At 38.5% G+C, this 24,159-nt stretch overlaps 1 long non-coding RNA gene across 25 annotated transcripts in view; it reads left to right on the forward strand.

Annotated features, from left to right (window-relative positions):
• Positions 1–225: 225 nt before the first annotated feature.
• LOC144292805 (uncharacterized) overlaps positions 226–24,159 on the forward strand; it is a 230,447-nt gene continuing 206,513 nt past the window's right edge. For 14 of the 25 annotated variants that reach the window (XR_013360189.1, XR_013360190.1, XR_013360174.1 and 11 more), the window contains exon 1: positions 226–426. This is a non-coding gene — a long non-coding RNA (uncharacterized LOC144292805). Of the gene's footprint in view, positions 433–24,159 lie in introns of all 25 variants that reach the window. The other 11 variants (XR_013360176.1, XR_013360184.1, XR_013360185.1 and 8 more) reach the window with 6 other exon arrangements.

The following is a 24,159-nucleotide window of genomic DNA, read 5'->3' on the forward strand; positions in this document are numbered from 1 at the left end:
ATGGAGATCTAAGGTTATTGCAATCTAAGGAAGGTGGGGGCCATGCTATGTGACCAGGATAGACAGGTCTATAACATTTTTATACTTGGGGAACTGCACCTGTGATTGGACCCTGGTTCTTCAATCCACATACCCTGTGGCACCATGCAGCTGAAGTGCAGTGAATCAGAATGACTGGGCTTTGTGTGTGATGTCACAGCTGTTGCTTAGAGATGCAGGCAGGGCTTTGTGACCCGTTAGAGGTCATAAACCATCCACACCAGGGATGACCTTGGTGTCTTCCAGGACTCTGAGCTTCTATTCAGTATAATTGAATCCAACCAGTGGGAGCTCTCAAGGGGGACAGCCTCTTCCTCTATATTGATGGGCCATTGAGGAAAGCAAGCTGCCAATTGAGATACTTATCAGTGTGCTGAAGCTTTGAAGGTATTTGTCAGTGTTGTTGTTTAGCAATAGATGAAAAAAACCCATGTTGATTGCCACTGTTGCTCAAACTGAGAAAAAACCAACATGGATTATTCAGTCTGGTTATCCCTACCAAGCCTGCTCATAAACTATGTTCCTTCTCCTACCTCCTCCACCACTACCTGACCTTCCACATCCTATCAGGCCCGTTTACTCTATTTTTCATGAGGCAGCGGTGCTATCTCTTCCTCGTGCTCTCCCTCCTGGGCTGGGTACAAAGCTTATTTATCTCTGAGTTCCTCTTTGGAGTTTCAGGTGGGACTTTTTTTTTGCAGTTAGTATCTGAAGGTAAGGTGATTGGGGCGGCTAGGACAGTTACTTTAGAGTCATCTTTGCCCTCTTGATTAGACTCAACAAAAGTGAAGGTGTGCAAAGAATTTGTATAATATCCTCTCGCATTATTGTACCTCTTGTTAGGGCCATTACAAGAGAACTTAGCATCCAGGTCTGTGGAGCTCAGCCTTTTTTTTCTCCAGTGATGCATCTTTGTCTAAATGAGTTTAAATGTCTTGCCAGGTGTGCATACTTTTAAAACTAAGCCATTATCAAAGCATGATCACTGTGCTACGGCACCAAGCTTTATCAAACTTTTCCTTTATTTTTAATGTTTTCTTTGTATTTTAGGTCATTCTATTAAGTGTGTTTCAAGAATGCTGGACGGGAACCTCTGTGAATCAAATATGTTCTATCATCCAGGAAGACAATATTAACTAGAAGTTAAAAGCATAGGCTTAAAAAATTGTACATGTCCTACTTCAGTGCCTTGGTTTTGCCCCTTTGTAGTTGTCTGGTGTAGGGTAAGATACACAGTCCATCTGGAACATAATTTTAAAATGGGGAAAATAGCGACGCCTGGTTGGCTCAATCGGTAGAGCATGGGACTCTTGATCTCAGGGTTGTGAGTTTGAGCCCTATGTTGGATATAGAGATTACTTTAAAAAAAATCTTTAGAAAAAGGAGAATATAGTCCCTGTTTCCTGGAATAGTTACTAAGAGTTAAAATGAAATAATGGAAGAATGACAGTTAACACAGGCTTTGACACAGAATAAGAATTTTATAAATGATGTGTGTGTGTGTGTGTGTGTGTGTGTGTGTGTGTGTGTGTGTATGTGTTTATGGGCTCCCTGAGACCATAGAATCTGGAAATAAATTGGAGTCTAGGATAAATTGAAGATGTACATGCTCATACATCTACACAGACTCATTAGCATTGTACAATTATATTTATTTTTAGTTATCTGAAAGTATGTTTATATATGTGTTTATTTTTATATGAGTGTGAATATGTGTATAGGAACATCATTTCTATTTGGCATCTGGTAGGAGGTTGCTAAGTGGCATAAATTTCCAACTTTAAATTGTCCATTTTTATTTTCTCTAGTCCATCTTTTACAACAAACTAGTTTCATTTTTTTTTCAAAGCATAAATGCACTCTATGCTCAAACCTTCATTAACTCCATAGAGACCCTGCAGAGTAAGCCCCATCTTCACGCATGGCATGCTTCCAGTTTGGCCCCAACTCATGATTCAAGTCTCAACCCTTTCCATCTAGCCGTCTGCACTGCTTTCATGCCCTGATTTGGCCTTCTTTTGTCCTCAAACACATCTTACTATTTAATATCTTCATGCCTTTGCAGAACTGTTTCATCCAGCTTCTTTTTTTTTTTTTAGGCATTATTTATTCATTGAGAGGGAGTGCGAGCACAGGTGGGAGGGGCAGAGAGAGGGAGAGAGGGAGAGAGAGAATCTGAAGCACATTCCCCATCGAAGCAGAGCCTGAGAGGGGGCTTGATCTCATGACCCCGAGATCACAACATGAGCTGAAACCAGGAGTTGGGCTCTCAACCAACTGAGCTCCCCAGGCACCTCTTCCTCTATCTTTTTCATACAGGATTTGGGAAACTTTAATCCTGTTTGAGATGCAGCTAAAAATATCATTCCTTTCCCCCACAACTCACCCCCTCTAGGTTCTTATTTCTGTACCTTTATTAGAGTGTCTATTTCATTGGATTGTAATGATTTGTTACTGGAATTTCTCCTCCACTAGATTGAACTCTTATATCTCTAATACCTAACACAGATCCAGGAACACGTAAGGATTCCAGGACATACTTTTGCTGAATGTTGGAATGACTGTGTGTGTAAGCATAAAACACTGAACATGATGTTTACATTAAAATAAAAACAAGCAACATTTTTTTTTGTCTTTAACAGATAATAGATATAATTCACTTTTTACCATGTTATTAAATAAATATTTTAACATTTACTTTAAAAAGTATCTTGTATGGGACACCTGGGTGGCTCAGTGGTTGAGTGTCTGCCTTTGGGTCAGGTTGTGATCCCAGTAACCACATTGGGCTCCCCGCAGGGAGCCTGCTTCTCCCTCTGCCTGTGTCTCTGCCTCTTTCATGAATAAATAAATAAAATCTTTAAAAATTTTTTTAAAAATAAAAAGTAGTGATCTTAGCAGTAGTATCAATAGAACTTTATGCAAGATGAAATATCTATTCTGTCCAATATGATAGCCATTAGTCACAAGTGGCTATTGGGCACTTAGCGGGGCCATAGTGATTGAGGAACTGAATTGTTAATCTTATTTAGTTTAAATTAATTTAAATATAAAAAGTCATATGTGGTTAATGTCTGTTATACGGGATAGTGGAGGTTTATAGTACTTAGTGAAAAATTCTCAGAGGTTCAAGTAGAGGCTCAAGAGTCCTAAATTAAGCAAGTAAATTGATATCAAATTGAGGCACCTGAAAGAACAATATCCATCTGAATTTACTAATTAATCTGTTTTATTTATGTGAAATGTGAACTCACTTTTAGAAATTAATATATTATGCTTAACTTCATTAAATATTATATAATAGGGACCAACTTCAGGAAGCGATATTTGCTTTTGTTCCAATAGAATTAACCTCTTTTTCTCCCTCAGGATTGGTTAAAAAATGTTTGGCTTCTACGCTCATTCTTTTTTTTTTTTTTTCTTTTTTTTTTTCTACACTCATTCTAATGGGTAATTACTTTTAGTTCTACAGAGAGAAACAGCAGACAGGTAAATTCCAGTACCTGAAGGGTACTATCCAGTAGTACAGAACTCCAAGGTGCAATTTAGTAAAGTTTAGACTCAGTGTAATCTTTTACTCCATCAGGATACCATTTGAGCTTGTGAAGCAATAATTTCCTAAATTGTACCCTTGTGGCCTAAATGTTAATTCAGCTTCCAGAGACTTCTAGTCAAGGACTAGGTTTTATACTATAAAATCTGGGCCTGCTAATTTTATTTCCTTTAAACCTCTAGATTAAAAAATCACAGCTTTCAAAATGAAACCACAAATTAATAGATGGAGGAGAAGTCAACCTTGAATTGAAGTACTGATTTGCATACTTAAGAATTTTTTTTAGATGCTAAGAATGCTTTGACTTAGTTTCTAGGAACCTTGAAGCAAAGTTCTGTGGTTAATTTTGGCATTAACTATCTCAGGAGGCTAGTTATATCTACTTCTTTAGTCATTTTAATTTCATTGGTCTACTTTAATTTGCTTGGTTTTGTAAGCTATATCTGGTAATTGAGAATTTCCCCTCTCCATACTCGGATGTGCATAGAAAATGAATTTTACTTTTCTGATATTATTGACTAGTAATATCCTATTATGAGCCCCACATTTTGGGTGGGATAAAGGCAATGTATTTAGTCTAATCCAGAAAATTTCATAGTTTCTTTATATAAAAGTAGATACTGAGGTCTTCATTCTTTCTGCTTTTCACATCTCCTTTTGCTTTTTGCCCTGAGGATATTGGGTGTGTGAGTGCAGCTGACATGGCCTCAATGGGAGGTGACACTTGTGAAGTCATGGGGTCATTTGCTATATGCCCTTTCTATAGGATGATAGCTATGGAGTGGCAATGGTCTGTGGACTAGAGAGGATCTGTCAATGTTCTGAGTGTGTTCTCCTTTCCTGTTCTCTTTCCCAGTGGGAAGCAATGATGGGGGCAGGTGTGTTGGGTCTGCGGACAGTCACTCTTTTGTGGGTGCTGTCTCAGGTCTGGGTATGGATCTCAGTAGGAAGTTGCTAGGCCCATCTGGCTCTCACACCAGAGTGCATCCTGTGATCTATCTATACCACTACTAAAAGTGGTATTTCAACCTCTATCTTTACTGTTTTATTGTATTTCTCAAACTGTAGGTCCTGAAGTGGTAGGTGGGGTTAGGAAGAGGGACCCATTCACTAGATACTAATGCACTTGTCAAGAACAGGGGGACATAAAAAACTGGAATATTGTATTTGTAGAAAGACTTTTGGGGAGACAGAAAGATGAATCTTTTGACCTTAGTTTAATAGTTTAATATTTTGTTTCTTCCTTCCTTCCTTCCTTTTTTTTTTTTTTTTTTTTTTTTTTAGTTTGGTTAAGGTGCAGTTTAGACTATTCATTGGGCTTTGGATAGTGGAAGGATTCTATTCACCAGATTGTGTTTCTCAGCCAGATCTCAGGGCCACCAGGAAGTGCTTTTGACTTTGGGATGGTAAGCATTGACTTTTGTCAGGGGTCAGGACAGGACTGATCTGGAAATATGGGACTTGTCTCCTTTTCCATTTTTTTTGTTACCTTCTTTATCTCTTTCTCCCCACCACATACAGATTTTGCTTGTGAATTTTAGAGAATCAGCAGCTTTCCCAAGACAAATGAACTTTGTTAATGAAGCAACATCAAATGAAGCCCCTGCAGTGTTGGTATAAGTCTCAGCTTGGGTTGAGGAGAGGGAAGCTTGAAAAATTATTACACATCTGAAGCCCAACATGAGAAAAAGATCATTAAAGGAAGCTTTTATCTGAGATGCTTTATTCCTGGGAATAAGACTGGGATTAAACAGAACAGGCAACCTCAATAATGCCCAAATTTGTGAATGCCACTAAAGCATATACTTCACATGTTATTTTCACCTGTTAAGTGGGAGTACCTGGAGGAATTATTTCTGATGTTGAATGAACTCGTGTTGTATGTAAGAATCACATCACATCAACACGTATGATTCAAGCTTGTACCTCTACAACACTGCAGATTACTGCATATTATTTGCTTGTGAGTACAGTGATTAAAATAATGATTGCTAAATTCACGAATGCCAAGAATTGGATACATTTAAAGGACTCTGCCTCATATTCTTTTTTTTTAATATTAATGCTAGGTGTACAACATAGTGATTTTACATTCATATGCATTCTGAAAATGATCACCGTGATAAGCCTAGTTGCTATTGGTCACCACACAAAGCTATTATAATATTATTGACTATATCTACTTATGCTGTACTTTACATCCCTGTGACTTATTTATTTTATAACTGGAAGTTTGTACCTCTTCATCCTTTTCACCTATTTTGCTCGTCCAACGCCCCATCCCCATGGCAGCTACTAGGTCTCTTATATTTAAATCTTTTTCCTGCAACATATTCTTTTGTAGAGCAAGCAATTTTGTGATTTATTAGGCATTTTCTGAACTTTTTTTTTGTTTAGGGGTTTAGGAGGTTACTGCATTTCAGTTTTCTTAAAAATTAGTGCCTGCCTTCATTTTGCCTTCCCCAGGTGCAGTGAGTATGAACATGCTATATTCTGCAGGGTTTGAGGGACCAGAGGTGTTTTTAGAGAGACTTTGCTATTACCAGGTTCGTCTCACTAAGACAGCAAACTCAGTTTAGCATCTTTGTTTGGCAATAGATGAAGAAAATGATAGTGGGAAATGGTCTATCAGATTGATGCTGGTCTGATGTGTTCTCCCAGCTAGCTTTGCTAAGCAGTAATGAGCAGAGTGCAAAAGGAAAGTTATCTCAAGGTGCAGTATGTGGTTAGTTTAGAATAATGTAGTCATCTACATTCAGTCTCAGGCAAATCAAACCCTAGAGCAAAAATTACATTCTAATTTTCTGAATGGCCACATGTAACACCAAAAGTCACTCTAGTTACAAATCTGCAACATGACAAAATGGGAAAAATTAAGAATTATCCATTTCAAATCTGCTTCTCCACTGCCATTCCATCAAAGATCTAGATGATAATTAATAATCATAAATTATTACAATAATTTATAATAATAAAATTTGATTATCATAAATCAGGGAGTCTTTATTGTGTATCTATAGGTGCTTGGGCCTGGGAAGGATGCAGAAGCTTTCAGCTAAGTCTTTGCATTTTGGAATATAGTTGATAAGAAAGGACACCTTCACAAGAATGGTTAAGGAATGATATGAGTTTAAAATTGATGTTCAAGAAATTGGCAGAAACAATAATTTCTTTGAGAGTTCTTAGTGAGTGGAGGTTGCTGTGGGTTTAGGAAGTCAAAGGAAACTGGTCTGTGAAGAATGGATAAGAGAGGAGGCCAGGACATGAGGACTAAATTCAGAGCAAGGTGAGACATAAGTAGATTAGGCTAGTGAGCTTGGCTGGTGAATTCTACAAGGTGGAGCTCTGATTTTGAGGTCAGACTGAGCCAGAGAGTGATGGTCAAATTTTATAAGGTTGTAGAAATGGAACTGAGGATCTTGGCTTCTTTTTGCAGACCGTTGTGAACTACTGGAGAGAGTCAATTGCCATGTTCATAGCCACTATGGTCTTAGGACATGCATGGCCATGGTGTATGGGGCAGTGCTGTGCAAGTCATCAATTAGGAATAAAGTGTGGACTGCTTCACTGTAGAGAATAATTCTGGATTAAGTTTCAAGGAAATGTTTTTCAGGCCTTGGAGTGGAGCTTGCTGTGGCTGACAAAAGAGAGTAGGTTAGTAAAGAAGTTTACCCTCTGTGGAGTGTCTGCCTAAGGTCAAGAGAAACTTTCATAGAGGACCTTGTTTCTTTGCCAAAGAACAAAATCTAAAGGTTTATTTGTTCATTAGAACAAAATCTAATGAATGTTCTTGTGGCTGTACCTTTACTAAATATGGCTAGTTTCTGCTCTGACTCTTCTTCCTGAGTTGCAGTCATCTTGAGGTTGCCTTTCCCCAGTCCAAGAAAGAGAAAAAACAGGAAAGAATAAGGGTGGAACCCTTTTTGGAACTTCAAACAGTCTCCAAGCCAGTATGCTTATATACCACTATTGTAATGTCATTTTCTGTTTTTAAACTACTTAATTCCAACTTTACTCTTTGTAACTCCCTTGCCTACCTCACTCTGTTTCTCTATTTAACTCTTTATCATCATCTTATTGAATTCCCACCATTAGAGATCTCTGTTCTTTATTTTAGTTAGACTTGGCTTCATACTGACTTCCATGATGCCACAACCATTCTTGTTACTATGGACCCATTCTTGTTTCCCTATCCTGGAAAGTGCTAATTTTTTGGTTTGGATCCAAATTCTACTCATTCTTCAGAATCCATCTCAATCCACACCTGATTCATGAATTTTCCTTTCTCAGTATGAACCTGGAAAGATCTCTATTTTCTTTGGACCGTTAAAGAACTTGAAAAAATAGAGCATAGAATTAGAAAGAACTAATCCATGAGAATGTTGAAGAGACTGGAACATGCTGAGTTATAATCTTTGTAATCACACTTCTAGTTTTACTTTAAAAGGATCAAGAATATTAAATTATAGCAGTCCAGCATTTGTTTAATATATTTTCAGTGCCAGGAAAATACCAGCCCAATCCCTTTTGTTTTTATTTTTATATTTTTTTGCTTATTTTAAAATTTATTTATTTATTTTTAAAAATTAAGGTATAATTAACACTGTGAAAAATACCATTGGTATTTTGATAGGGATTGCATTGAATCTGTAGATTGCTTTGGGTAGTGTGGACATTGTAACAATATTCGTTCTTATAATCCATGAGCTTGTAATATCTACATTTGTTTGTGTCATCTTCAATTTCTTTCATTAGTGTTTTATGGGTTTTTTTGTTTGTTTGTTTTTGAAATAAAGGTCTTTTAGGTTAAGTGTATTCCTAGGTATTTTATTCTTTTTGATGCATTTATAAATGGGATTGTTTTCTTAATTTCTTTTTCTGCTAGCTACTTCATTATTAGTGCATAGAAATGCAACAGATTTCTGTACATTAATTTTGTATCTTGCAACTTTACTAAATTCATTTATCAGTTCTTGTAGTTTCATGATTTTCTGTTTCTAATATCATGTCATCTGCAAGTAGTGAACATTTTACTTCTTCCTTACCAATTCCGATGCCTTTTATTCCTTTTTCTTGTCTAATTGCCATGGCTAGGACTTCCAGTACTGTGGAATAAAAGTGAGTGGACATCCTTGACTTGTTTTTGATTTTAGAGGAAAAACTAACAGTTTTTCACCAGTGAGTATGATGTTAGCTGTGTTTTTCATATATGGCCTTTTTTGTGTTGAGGTATGTTCCCTCTAAACATATTTTGTTGAAAATTTTTATCATGAATGAATGCTGTACTTACTGTTTTTTCTGCATCTACTGAGATGATCATATAATTTTCATCTTTTCTCTTGTTGATATGTATATCATTCTGATTAATTTGTGAATATTGAGCACCGTGGTATGCACCACTTGATTGTGGTGAATGATTTCTAAAATGTATCATTGGATGGTTCAGTCAGTTAAATGTCTGACTCTTGATTTTGGCTCAGGTCATGATCTCAGGGTCATGAGATTGATCCCCATGTTGGGCTCTGTGTTGAGCATGGAACCTGCTCAAGATTATCTCTTTCACTCCCCTCTCCTGGTCCCCTGCTCATGCTCTTTCTCTAAAAAAGATGTACTGTTGCATTTGGTTTGCTTATAATTTGTTGACGATTTTTGTATGTATATTCATTAGAGTTATTGGCTTATAGTTTGTTTTGTTTTATTTTGCTTTTGTTGTATCCTTTCTGGTTTTGGTATCAGGGTAATGTTGGCCTTGAAGAATAAATTTGGAAGCTTTCCTTCTATTTCTTGGAATAGTTTGAGAAGAACAGGTATTAATTCTTCTTTAAATGTTTGGTAGAATTCACCTATAAAACCATTTGGTCCTGGATCTTTGTTTGTTGGGAGTTTTTTTTGTTTGTTTGTTTTTTGTTATTTTTTTGTTTTGTTTTGTTTTTGTTTTTGTTTTGTTTTATTACTGATTCAATTTCATTGTTAGTAATGAATCTGTTCACATTTTCTATTTCTTCTTGATTCAGGTTTGGATAATATGTTTTGAGGGATTTATCCATTTTTCCTAGGTGGTCCAATTTGTTGCCATATAGTTATTCATACTATTCTCTTTTAATCTTTTAAAAGAGGATTAAAAAAAAAACCTTTAAAAAAGGTGCTTGTCATTATTTCTCCTCTTTCATTTCTGATCTTATTTGAGCCCTCTCTTTTTTCATGATGAGTCTGACCAGTTTATCAATTTTACTTATCTTTTCATAGAATGAGGTCCTGGTTTCATTGGTCTATTCTATTATTATTTTTGATCTCTAATTTATTTCTGCTTTAGCCTTTATTATTTCTTTCCTTCTGCTGGCTTTGGGATTTGTTGTTATTCTTTTTCTAACTCCTTTAGGTGTGAAGTTAGGTTGTTAATTTGAGATTTTCCTTCTTTCTTGAAATAGGCCTATATTGCTTGAATTCTTCTAATAACAGCTTTTACTGCAATCCAAAGATTTTGGACAGTTATATTTTCATTTGTCTCCATGTATTTTTTGGTTTCTTCTTTGATTTCTTGGTTGATCCATTCATTCATTATTTGGTAACCTGTAATTTAGCCTCCATATATTTCTGTTCTCACAAGAAAAAATCCAGAGAATCCTGCTACCCCAGGATTCTTTTTGCTTCCATTTGCATGGTAAATATTTTTCTATCCCTTCACTTTCAATCTGCATGTTTCTTTAAGTCTGGAGTGAGTCTCTCTCTCTCCTTTTAAGATTTTATGTATTTATTTTAAAGAGAAAGAACACAAGTGGGGGGGAGGGGCAAACAAAGAGGTAGAGGCAGATTCCCCAGTGTGCAGGGCCTGATGTAGGGTTCGATTCCAGGACCCTTTGTGGAAGGCAGATGCTTAACTGACTGAGCCACTCAGGTACCCCTGGACTGAGTCTCTTGTAGGCAGCATATAAATGGGTCTTGCTTTTTTAAGTTCATTCATTCAGTGACCCTATGTCTTTTGATGGGAGCATTTTTTCCATTTGTATTTAAAGTTATTATTGTTATTGTTATTATTATTATTAAACATTTTGCTTATTTATTCATGAAAGACACACAGAGAGAGGCAAAGACACAGGCAGAGGGAGAAGCAGGCTCCCTGTGGGGAACCTGATACAGGACTTGACCCCAGGACCCCAGGATCACGACCTGAGCCAAAAGCAGACCCTCAACCACTAAACCACCCAGGCACCCTCCCTGGGTCTTCTGTTCCTAATCTCCAAGCTGTTCTTGACCACTGAGTATTATTAGGTGGACTCTGAGGTCAGTCTCTCAGTCAGCCTCCTGGCTTGGGGCTCGGAACCCAAATGGGAGGAGTTCTGCTTGAAGGTGGTGAGGGACAAGCTCAACCTGGGCCTGGAACCCCAATAATATTAACTTTAAATGTAAATGGACAAAATGCTCCAATCAAAAGACATCGGGTGGCTCAGTTTTTTTTGGGGGGGGCTCTCTATTCCTTCTGGATCTGGATGTCTATTTTCTTTCCCAAATTAGGGAAATTTTCAGTTATTATTATTCAAATAAATTTTCTGCCCCCTTTTTTCTTTGTTCTCCTTCCAGGATCCCTATAATATAAATGTTATTATGCTTGATGATGTCACTGAAATCTCTTAACTTATTCTGTTTTTATTATTGTTTCCTTTTCACTATTCAGCTTGGTTGCTTTCCATTACTCTGTCTTCCAGGTAACTGATACATTCTTTTGAATCTACTAATCAGCTGTTAAGCCCTCAAGTGTATTTTTATTTCAGTTACTGAATTCTTCAACTCTTCTGTTCTTTTTTTATATTTTCTATCTCCTCGTTGAAGGTCTCCCTGAAATCCAGGTCTCAGGTCAGTAAGTATCTTTATAACCTATTACTTGGAATTCTTTATCAGGCATATCACTTATCTCCATTTCATTTAGCTCTTTTAATGTGGTTTTGTCCTATTCTTTCATTTGGGACATATTCCTCTGCCCTCTCATTTTGTCTAACTCTCTGCTTTTATTTTATCTATTAAGAAAGTTAGCTACATCTCATGTCTTGAAAGTAGTGCCTTATGAAGAAGAGGTTCTTAGTACCCTGTAGTGCTGTGTTCCATATTCACCAGAACCAGGCACTTCAGGGGTATCTCCTATATTGGTTGCATACACACTGATGTGGCTGAGCTGTGTTTGCTTTTTGTCTGGTTGGTTGCAATAGCCTACTTTGCCTGTCGTGGATGCACCAGTAAGGGTTTGGTCCTTGTGCTGTTAAAGAGCCAGTCTGGGGCTGTCATGGGGGCTTGTAGTTGGGTGGTGTCTGCAGTCAAACCTGCAGTCTGATTTGCCATCAGCCTTTCTGCTGGGGCTGTAGTCACAGTGATTATCAGGGCATTATTGTTGCACTGCCAGTTATAAGGTTTAGCTGCTGGGGCTCCTGTTCAACTGGTATATGTGGTTACCTTCCCTTCTCTCCAGGGCAGAGTTACTTTGGAGTAGCAGTGATCCCTGCCAGGGTGTCTTGCAGAGTGTGTTGGGAATAGGAGTTGCTTTGGAGATGAACTGCAGAGTAGGACAGGTTACATGACAATGTTAGAGTCAGATGTCATGATACTAGCAAGATAGGTGGAAAGTATTCACATTGGTTCTTGCAAATGTCCTGCTCTCTTTCTGTGGATTGGTGGGTGGGAGGCAGGGAGAAAGATGGTACCTGCTCTTTTGTTCTGTGAGAAGTTTTTTGAAGATCCCTGCCCCTCCAGCAGACTGAGATTAGCAAATAACATGAGCTTCACCCATACCTTAGGCAGGTTTCAAACGACTGCTTGTATTTTGGCAGGGCAGTTTATTATGCTGGCTCTTTCAGGGTGGAGGCTTAGTTTCCTGTGTCCCTCTGGGTCTCATAGAACCAAGCCTACTGATTTTTCAAGTACTCAGAGAGAAGCCCTGCTGATTGCAAAAACTGGCAAAGTTAAACCCCATTGGTTCACAAAGCCAAATGTTATGGGGACTTGGCTTCCTAGTGTGGGTTCCCTATATCTGGGTTACCAGCTATGGGGTCTGATCATCTCCCTTGTCCATGTTTGTGGTGTTCCTTCCATTTGTGGTTGGACTCACCTTGAGTTTGGTTTCTGACCATGTCCCCAGCCCTCCTACTCTTTTCTGTGTGTCCTCTTCTCTGTGATTAACTGTGGATTCTGTTCTGCCAGTCTTCAGGTCATTTCCTGAATTAGTTACACTGATGGGTCGGTTATCTTGCTGTGTCCGTGGGACAGGGTGAGCTCAGGATCCTACTACTCTGCCGTCTTTTTAGAACTCAGGCCATTCCCTTTTGTTTCAGAAGGGCTTCTTTGGTTTATCTGTCTTTCTTTTATAAGATAGAGGCAGGACAGAGAACGGTCTTTCATTTCAAAACTTATTTTTATTTTTGAAATTGAAGTATAATAGACCCACAATGTTACATTGGTTTCAGACATATAACAGAGTGATTTCACAGCTTTATATGCAGAGAACATTATTAAATGGCTTTGCATTGTGTGATGCATCACAAATTTATTGAGCAGCAACTGGCTTTCAGGCGTGGTAGTGAGCACTAGAAATTTTAAGGTGAAAAACATAGTCCCTTACTTCAAGGTGTTCATAATGTACTCTGAAAGTGAGCCTGGTCTGTAATAGCTGATCAATAAATGTTTTTTTAAGAAAAGAAGAGAAAGAGGCAAGGAAACCATATTTATCACTGAATTTTTAGAATATTGTCCCTTGGGTTAGACTGACTGGCTTTGAATCTGGCTCTGACACTAGCTGTTTACTAAACTTTGTCTCAGTTTCCTCATTATAAAATAGGATATTAGATTTGAATGAGATAACATACATAAAATGCTTAATTTCTTGTCTGGCACATAGGCTTTCCATAAATAGATGGGGATGACAATGATTTATTAGATAGAGGCATGTGAGAATGCTATGGGAGCCCAGAAGTGGGTCATTGTACTCGGACCAGTTCATGGGAGAATGGGAGGGACTGGCTAGCGAAGGGTGTGTGAAGGGCAGTCCTCTGAGAAGTCTGAGCTATGCTGAACTTATAGGAAAATGTATAATAGTGATTTAACAAAAGCAGATTTGACCTTTAAAAACTAGGGGATGGTACAGGTGTTCTTAAGCTCAGTTAGAGAAGTCATCGGTAATGTGACATTATTCTAAGAATTTCAGGGCAAGTATTACTTTCTGTGACAATAATTGATTGAAATAGTTTACCATGTGCTAGCTCTGGGCTCAGTGTTTTTGTAAGGCATGTCTGAAAATATCTATAAGTAAGAAGGATGAACAACTAAAAAAAACCCACTGAGCAACGTATTAATTTTTCACCAGTATCTGTACTTCTAATATGGTTAAATGCAGAGTCTGTTTGCCTTTATCTATACTGATCTGTTCAGTTCATCGGGGAAAAAAATACCCTCAGCAGACAAATGTTAGAGGACCAGATGGAGGGAATTCTATTTTCTATAATCACATGTGGAGTTTTGCTGTTGATTTTACTTTTAGACACTGGGATAGAAATTGTTATTTCTACATATTTCTGGGGAGAATACTCACATTTCTGGATATCTATTTGCCAGCTATCAAACAAAGTGTTTTTTAAAAGAATAAATATTTTTATAGTTTTATCTCATAGCTTTTGGTAATCAAACATGGGTAATTGTTTTGGTAGTCCAAGTACAGAGTGCTAGCTAGTCCCATTAGTGTATCCTACTAAAATTGGTACTCAAACTCTCTAAAAGTAACTCAGTATAGTTTGATCTCTTTTTAAATAATGTATGTGTATACATACATCAATATTTGTAATATATGAAGGTATACAAAAAATCAGAGAAAAATTACACAAAGGTGTTTACAGCAGATCACCAAAGAGCTGTGGTTAGATAGACTAGATGGGCTCTCATTTTCACAATTTATATGCTTTTGAATTGGAGTAGTCAAAGTAGGCTGCCTGCTGTAACAAAATACTGAATAGAGTTGGTGGCTCATAGAACATAGAAATTTGATTTTCCTTTCTGTAACCAATCTAAGGCAGCTCTTAGACCCTGGGAAAGGTAGGAAGGAGCTCTACTTCACACAGTCATTCAGCTGTGTGTTTCAACACAAAATAGAAAAACTCTACAAGGTTTTCCTGGCTCTGATATCAGATCCAGTTCTCTGGGCATTGACATCTGAGTGGAAGAAATAAAATAAATATATATGGCTATTCATTGGAGATATGGTGATGGTATATGTGTTTGATGAGCCAGGTCTAGATGTGGCACTTTTGCTCAGAATTTGCTATAACTCAGTCATATTACCACATGTAATTGGAAGGAAGGCTGGGAAGCAGAATCTGTCTGTATTCCCAGGAGGAAGAGGAGAACAAAGATTTTGGTGAACAGCTAGAAGTTCCTACCATAATCAGGTTCTCTGGTCAGATATCAGGTTCTCCCTTCTGTTTATATAGATAATGTACTTATGCTCTCTGATGATTCTGAGTTTCATCTTAATACTGTATAAGATTCAAAAGCAAGGGTCCCAGGGTGATGTATCTGGTTCATATTCAGAAGGTTTGGTGGCTTGTGTAGTAAGAAGACAAGTCCTCTTCTCCTTTCAATAATACACACAAACACACATGCACACACACAAATTATACAATGATGGGGCTGGGACCAGATAGCAAGAGTAAGGACTCCCATTCAGGAAGGGGAAGAATGGGAGTCAGATAGCAATCTCTGGTTCAAGGCAACAATGAAGCCTTGCTGTGTAGGCATTGTGAAGGCCCCATTCCCAGCAGCTGGGAAGTTCCTTAAAAAAAGAAAAATCCTGATTCTGCCACTGTGGAGGAAATCCCTTGTCTACTGATTGACCTTAGTTCCCTCTGAGTGCCTCTTCCTTGCCCATTTTCCTTCACGGCCATATGTGAAGTGAGCACAAAGGACACGCCTTCCTTAGGGGCTGCACAGCATTCTCGGCTTGCTCTCTGCCTGTGCCAAGATGGGGTGTGAGAGCTTTTCTAAGGCTTACATCGTCAAAAGCTTTTTGTTGTTACTGTTGTTTAGGCATAGGTTTCTTTGATGCCCTCATTTCCTCAAATAGTTCCTCTGATCTATTTGCTTCTAATCACTTCCATAGGAGGGAAATGTCATCCTCAGAATTCTTTCCTAAGCCAAAATCTATAAGCCTTATTTGTTTCCTCACTTCCCTAACCACACACTTCTCTCCCTCAACTTAGTGGTGGCTCTCTGGCAGCCATTTGAAACTAAAAGCTTAAGTGAAAAATAAACAGACTTAAAATGATTTTCCACAGTGTTAAATATCTCTGTTTAACTAACATGGATCCTTTGAGGCCTATTTTTAGTCTTATTTCCTATTGTTTGTAGTTTGGAAGCAGTTCTACAAAGTCTGACTTTTCTAGGTTTTTCTTCATTGTCTTTGATTTCTGCTTGCAAATCAACCTTGGGCTCCTCTCTTCCTTGTAAATCCTTCCTAAATACAGCAAGTAATAGTCTTTGAAGCCAGTCTGCCTGGGCTGGACTCTTGGCAAGAGTGGATACTTTGGACAAGGATATCATTATGGAGTTCACTGTATTATACTCGGCATGTTGCTGTATGTCTGGCTCCTAATGGTAGGGGGAGTTATTCAATAATCTATTCATCATATTGAGCACCATCTATGTGGTACGAGTAGTGTAGCTATAGGAGGATACAGCAATAAGCAAAATAGAAGTTCCTGCCCTTACAGGGCTTGCACTCTAGGGGGGACACAGATAATAAAAACAAATGAGCAAAATACATAGTATTTAGGTAGTGATAAAAACAACGGAGAAAAATAAAGCAGGGGAAGATGGTAGGATTGGAGGAGGATGGAGGTGAGGGCCCCAGTGAGGAGAGAGCAGGAATTTACAGAGGATGCCATGTCAATATCAAGCAGAGCAGTATTCAAGGAAGAGGGAACTAGTAAGTGCAAAACTGTGAGGTGGATGGTCTTGGTGTGTGCTGAAAATAGCAGATGCCAGTGGGGCCAACATAGAGTAAGATCTAGGTAAAGGAGTAGAAGACAAGGTCAGAGATCATGGCAGGGACCATATTATGTAGGGCCTTGTGCAAATGCTGCCTTCCAACCTGGGTGAGATGGGGAGTCACTGGAACATATTGAGATGATGGCTGCTGGGTTGAGTGTTGAATGGACCATGAGGGCAGACTTAAAGTGACCTGTCAGAAGGCTATTAGAGTGATCCTGGCAAGGGATGAAGGTGGCTTGAGCCAAGGTGGCATGGAGGAGGTGGTAAGAAATCATTGCATTCTGGAGGTATTTTGAAGGTAGAGTCAGTGATTACTTTCTAATGGAGTAGATATGTAGTTTGAGACAAAGAGAGGCATGGTGAGGGATTGGTAACTTCTGGAAAGATGCAGCTGGCATAAACTGATGTGGGGAATATAGAAGCTAGTGCAATTTACAGGGAGAGGATGAGGAACTCATTTAGCACTGTGTTGAGTCTGAGTCTGTTAAATTTCAGAGTCTATTAGACATTTCAGGGAAATAATGAGGAAGCAAATGGATGTTGGATAAATGAGCTTGGATTCCAGAGTCAGGTATGAGCTGGAGATCCAAATTTAGATAGGTAGCTATGTCAAGAAACCCGGATAGATGCAAAATCGCAGAGTGCGTGAGCATAGGCTCTGAAACCAGTCTGCCTGGGCTGGAGTATTGGCAAATAATCTAACCTTCAGGTACTCAGTTTCCTCACCTATAAGATAGGATAATAATGATAGTGTCTAGGGAGTTGCTGTGAGAAGTTTGTGAATATATTTAAGTTACATAGTTAAAGGCCTGGTTCTAGGGAGTGCTAAAAATGTTCGTCATTATTGTTGTTATTCCTGTTTTATTATGAGTTGCTTTGTGTTGGTATAGTTGTTGATGCCTTTCCTTATATTATTGCACTTAGTTATCATAAGAAAAATATAAGGTAGATATTATTATTTTCCTTTACAGAAATGAGGAAGCCAAGGCACACAGAGAATAAATCACTTGCCCTAGGAGACCCAGGCCTGTTTGACCCCAAAGATTGAGCAGTTAATCATTTTTTATAAATAGTAAAATCTAGTCTTGTCTATAGGTCAAGACAGGAGATTAGAATCATTAGTTCATATAAATAGCCAAGCTAGAAATTCAATGAGTTTAAGCTCAAAATAATCCTGTGAACAAAGCAACAGGACAATTTGAAATGTCAATGTGACATTCTGTTCCACAGTAAATTAATAAGATGTGACGGAAGGCCTTTCTTGTCGTGGCTGCAACAATCAGAAGCCATACTTCTCTCCCCTCTAATGTCAGGGTACGACAATAGGCAATCAGTAGGGACATCCTTCAAATAGCAGCTGAGTCTCTTTCATACACAAAGGTGACGTATGGCAGTATCCAATTTTATTCATTTCTGTTGGAGAAAGTGTGGCTTTAAACACTTGTGTGTGATGACATGAACAATGTAAAAACTGAGTCGGTTTCCTAGAATTAATTTGGTGTTGATAGATAACACTTTCATTCTTCTCTACTCTTTTTGCTGGTGAGCTAAGAGGTCAGCCAATTTTGAGTGCCTTTAAGGCATGGACCAAAAGCTGTAAGGTCCCAGGAAGTAATTAAGCCATCTGATAAAAATCCATTGGACCACCCTGGTGATCACTCCTCATATTTTGGAATCCTTTCATTTTGGTCATTTATCCTTAGTTTAAGATTCTTGGTTGCCAGTCTTGACCATGGCTTTGTCACTTTCTTCATTTGATTTCAGTGCCACTTCCTGAATCCCACCTGGATCATCCTGAGAACTCTGTCCCATGGGTTATGTCCAACTCCCTACTTGCTATAGTCTAGTACCTGGTACTTTAATAATTAACACTCTGTGTTCCTAAGTTGGTTAAGTGGGGAGAACATCCCCATGGATGAGGCTGGTTAGTCCTTTTGCCATAACTCATATAAAGGGAGATGAGAGGGCTCTCAGCTAAGATTACAGATTTCCAAACCTGGCAAGTGCCCCTGGGATTTTGACAGTATGGACCCTTTTGTACTTAAGCTGAAGGTCTAGTATTTTGTTTTCTTGGGAGATGAGATCGAGAGGGGGCATCTTTAATCCAGGTATGTGTGTGGAGTCAGGTTTCCAGAGCACACAGACATTTGAAAGACCAGATCTCATGGCATCTGGGTAGCTCAGTCAGTTAAGGTGTCCCAACTCTTGAACTCAGCTCTGGTCTCTATCTGAGGGTCACGACTTCAAGCCCTGTGTTGGGCTTCATGCTGGGTGTGGAGCTAACTTAAAAAAATCTCATTGAAACATGACATGGAAAATACTCATTGTTCAGGTCAGAAACCTAGACCTCATCCATCTGTATTTCTTTCTTTGCCTTATCATCCACATTCAAACTATCAGCCACTCTTGCTAGATCTATCTCCAACATATATTCATTATCTGTTTACTTTTTACCATCTCCTCTCCTGCTACCCTGGTCTATATCTCCATATCTGCAGTCTTGCGATAGCCTCTGAAGAGGTGTACCTAGTTTTTCTTTTGTGCTCCCACAGGTCATTCTCTACAGATTAAATAAGCTTGCAAATCATAAAGCAGGTTATTTCACTCCTCTGCTTTGAAAACACTGGCTTCTCACAAGGCCCTATATGACCTGCTTCCAGGCCTATCTCATCAACCTCACCCAGTACCACTCACTCCTTGGTCACCATATTGAGCCAAAAGACTTTCTTCTGCTTGCCTAATAAAGCAAGTTTATTATAACCTCAGGGCCCTTTGTACTTGTTGTTTCATCTACCAGGGAAATTCTTTGAGATGGGCTTCCTAGCCAGGCTCCTTTTAGTAAAAATCTTATTTGAAAGATTACTGCCTCAGAGAGGCCTGTTTATTCCATCTAAAGTAGTTCTCTTCTGCCCTTCCATTACGTGTATTCATACAACAGATATTTATGGAAGGTCAGCTTTATTTCAGGAACTTTCTGAGATGCCAGGAATAAAGTAGTGAACAAGACAAATAGCAAGTTCCTGCCTTCATCTGTCTTACAGTCTGGTGTGCCATCTGGCTGTTTGATTTTCTTCATTGCGCTAACATCTATCTGAATTATTTATTGGTTTTTCATGTTTTAGTCTTTCTATCTCAATCCTAGAAATATAGAGAAGAATAAATTGTTTTAGTCTTTTCAGGATCCCTACAGTGATCAGTCTCAAGGAGTTTAAAATTAGAAGGGTTTGGAGACATCAGGGATCAAAGTTGGCAGAGTTTGCTGATCTCCTTTGCTATGGACATTTTTGAACACAGAGTGCAAGAGTGATATTTGTCAAAGACCGTTCAGAGATGGCATCATTAATACACATTGGAAGTAACAGTGCCTGTACTCTATCACTTGGTGGCAGTAACTTTTGCTATGGCTAGAAACTCTAGACACCATCTTTGACTAGGTTTTGGTTTGTATATAAGAATTAGAAAATCATTCAGATTGTACTGAAACCCAGTTTTCAATCATTCAGATTATTCAGTAACTCAGAATCGTTTAGTAACTCAATAATTCTGCCTCTAGAGATTTTGATTATTAAGGTTAAGCTGGGACTACATTTTTTAAAAAATATTTTATTTATTTATTCATGAGAGACACAAAGAGAGAGAGGCAGAGACGTAGGCAGAGGGAGAAACAGGCTTCCCATGGGGAGCCTGATGCGGGACTTGATTCCAGGACTCTGGGATGATGCCCTGAGCTGAAGGCAGATGCTCAACCACATTTTTAAAAAGCACTCCAGGTACCGCCTTTTGCTAAATACTTGGTAGAGTGTAGTCTGATATTATAAGCCCTGATTTTGACTTTTAGGGTTTGGGGTGCCAGAGAATCTGCATCTGCAGGATCTTCTGAATTTAGGTGACTCAGTATCCAGGTTTGCTTTGGATAGCAAACCAAAGTATGGTTTTGCCTGGTGTATGCCTGTTTTCCTGTCTCATTATTCATGGTGACACCTTTCACTGTCACAAGTGTCCCAGTTTGGGTGATGTATTATATGTTAACTCTATATGGATGGTATCTCACCCAAGAAACTGTTATACACAGCTTTCTTGTTAGGGATAAAAAGATAGTCTTATATGAAAGGGATGAAGTGGGAATCTGCCTCCTGGCTCAGGGCTTCTGCTATGGAAATTTTTAACCATTCCCAAAGTATAATAAAGTCGTCCTTCAGATTTTAGGAATTCTTGTTTCTTTTTCCTCCTCATTACCAGTCCTCTGACAGACTTGATGTGGAAATGCCTTTCTTTGTCTAGACTTGTGCTGTCCAGTACTGCAGACAATGGTAACATGTGGCTATTTAAATTTTAATCCAAATTAATACAAATGAAATCAAATTAAATAATCAGTTTTATTAGTCTCACAAGTCACATGTCATTGGCTAGTGGCTAGTGGCTATGTTAGATCATGAATTATAGAACATTCCATTATCAAAAGTTTCTATGAGACGGTGCTGGTCTAGGTTGTTACCATAGTTTTTGCCCACCTAGATTTGTGCGCAGTACTTTTCCAAGTTGTGACTTGAGAAGAGTCAGAAAATTAAAAATAATGTTGTTGGAAATTGTTTTAGAGGTTGTCTAACCCAATCTCTTGACATAATTGATGTGTGAACAGGTTTAGACAAAGGAGGTGACTGGCCAAGATTACTGGGCTAGATCTTAGACAAAGTTAGCTGGACTGTGTATTCAAACTAGCTATGTAGTCTTAACTAATTACTTGCTGTCAAATTGTCCATCTGCAAAACGGGAACCATTATGATAGCCCTTTCTCAGAATGACAATGAAGTAGCCTTGCAGCATATGTAGATGCCAGCTGCCGAGTAAGTACCGTCTTGTGTCATTAAATCATACACTGGCTTTGCCAGGACACTATGAACTATTTAGTGTAATTCACTATGAATATGGTAGTGAAATTGATTCAAAACCAAGCTAAATTAAAATAGCTGTCAGTATGATTAGGTCCAAAGATGAATTATGCACGCATTCTATTTTGTTGTCAAAATAGGTTCTCCTAATGAGATGTTTCCCACTTCAGATGGTATTGTAAAATGGCTAGTACTTTGGAGGCTTTGAAGAGCCCTTAAGTGATGTTCTTTGTAGCATTTCATATTTATTTGACATCTTCAAAGGAAATCGTAAACCCTGTTCCTCTCTGACCATTTGGCCTGGTTAGACTAACACCTTGGCCCTCTTCAAAAACAAAGAGCATTTAGTTCAACACTGCTTCCCTTTGTGGAACACTCTCTGGATGCAATGGTGGATTCACTATTCTGGGAGAATGCTTTGATATGTGTGTGTAGTGCATGAACGAAGATGCACAGAGCCTTTGTTTGATTGCCAGGAGGACTTCTTTTTGGTGGAATGCATGAAGGGGGGGGGGTGCTGGAACAAAGTCTACAGGAAGAGATTAATGAATGGGTTCTGGCTATGAACTATAAGTTCTCTTACAAATGTAAATGGGTATTTTGTGAGAATTGTGAGCATAATTTTTAAAATCTAAAATGTGACAGAACTATCATGGGATAGCCCCCAAAGCATAGGATTTAGAGCCAGGGGTCTTTAGTAAGATTTGCCGATAACAATTGTGTATGATGGGCAAGTCATTCTTCCTCTCTCAGCCTCGGTCTCTTATCTGCAGGAGACTATTCCTGCTCTTCCTTTGCAGAGGTTATTGGGAAGATTTTGTGAGAAAAGAAGAATATGAAAATACCTGTTAGCTGCAATTGCCATATGTAGAAACAAGTGGCATTTATTCTTCTTATTATTACTGTTAATATTAATAATTGAGACATCGCTGGAACTCAAGGGTATCATGCTAAGCGAAATAAGTCAATCAGAGAAAGAATTATTTGATTTCACTCATATGTGGAATTTAAGAAACAAAACAGAGGATCATAGGGGAAGGAAGGGAGAAATACAGCAAGAGGAAATCAGAGAGGGAGACAAAGCATGAAACTCTTAACTATAGAAAACAAACTGAGGGTTGCTGGAGGGGAGGTTTTGGGGGATGGGGTAACTGGGTGATGGGCATTAAAGAGGGCACATGATGGGATGAGCACTGGGTGTTGTATAAGACTGATGAATCACCTCTACCTCTGAAACTAATAATATACCATATGTTAATTGAATCTAAGTAAAACTTAAAGATCCAAATATATCTAATACAGTATAAAATAAAGGACTAGAAAAATATTAATAGTTGAACATAACTTTATTATTTACATCTCAACTACCTAGAACCATATTTGAGGTTCGTGAGGTTGTAGCATAACCTTTTTGAACTAAGCAAGAAAAACGAGTTGTCTCAGTATATTGAGAACCTTGCTGTATAGACTCCCTTTATCTTTTCTCTCCTTTTGGTCCTAAGGATGGCTTAATTTTTGTACCCTTACTAGAGAAGCAATGAATTAATGCCTCTGAAAAATAAAATTACTCAAAAATAAAAATTACCCAAACAGATTGGCTAGGGAATCTGGAAGCTCTTTAGATTGTCAGATGAGAGCTCAAGATTTCTTTGTTGGAAAATGACCGGGGGCACCTGGTTGGTCCAATTGGTTAAGCATCTGCCTTCAGCTCAGGTCATGATCCCAGGATTCTGGGATGGAGCCCCACATTGGGTTCCTTGCTCTGAGGGGAGCCTGCTTCTCCCTCTCCCTCTGTCTGCTGCTCCTCCTGCTTGTACTGTCTTTTTATCTCTGTCAAATAAATAAATAAAATCTTAAAAAAAAAGAAAAAAAGGAAAATGATCAAAGTAAAAGCTCACTTTAAATATGAGTGGCTTTTAAAAAAAGGCTAGTGACATAGGGGTGACTTTTTGATAAATCAATAGGCAAACTCAGGGATCACTCTGTGGGTGTAAGAAGGACTTCATTTTTCTAACCTTTTTGCAAATCCTGACTTGCCTCTTGCCCTTAGATTTCATAGAGTGTTACACAATGTAATGGTCTTCAGAATCACTTTGTAAGATTGTCCTGCTTGGGTTCTTGCACAGGTTGAGGTGGCCAGTGGGAATTGAAATCTGAGTTCTTCTCCCATGGTGCTTTATTCACCTAGAGGGGGTGGACTTTTCGATTTCACACAAAGGCATCTTATGGGACAGTGGAGCCAATGGGAGGTCATATCCGCAATATAGGAGGAAACAATATAAAATTATTTTTGCCAGCCGGAAGTGGGTATATTATGAAGGCAGGCTTAAAAAAGGAATGTAACCTCCTTTGGTTAAATATGGAGGTCTGAACACACGTGTTCATATCTACTTTCTCCTCAAACCCCATTTAAAAGAATATCTATACTCATAGATAAGATATATTTTCATTCATGTATTGTGTACCTACTATGCACCAAGCAGTGCACTTGCTTATATTTAAGATAATACTATTGTCCCTTTATATAGGGGTAGAAATGGAGGCTCAGAGAGGTGCAGTAAATAGTCTCTGGCTCTGTAACGGGCAGTCAGGATTCTCACCCACTTGCTTGATCCAGGGCCTCCCCTCGTCATCTACTGTGTTATTCTGCTTTCTTTG

Source organism: Canis aureus, chromosome 21 (assembly GCF_053574225.1).
Source record: "Canis aureus isolate CA01 chromosome 21, VMU_Caureus_v.1.0, whole genome shotgun sequence".
NCBI classification, from domain to species: Eukaryota; Metazoa; Chordata; class Mammalia; order Carnivora; family Canidae; genus Canis; species Canis aureus.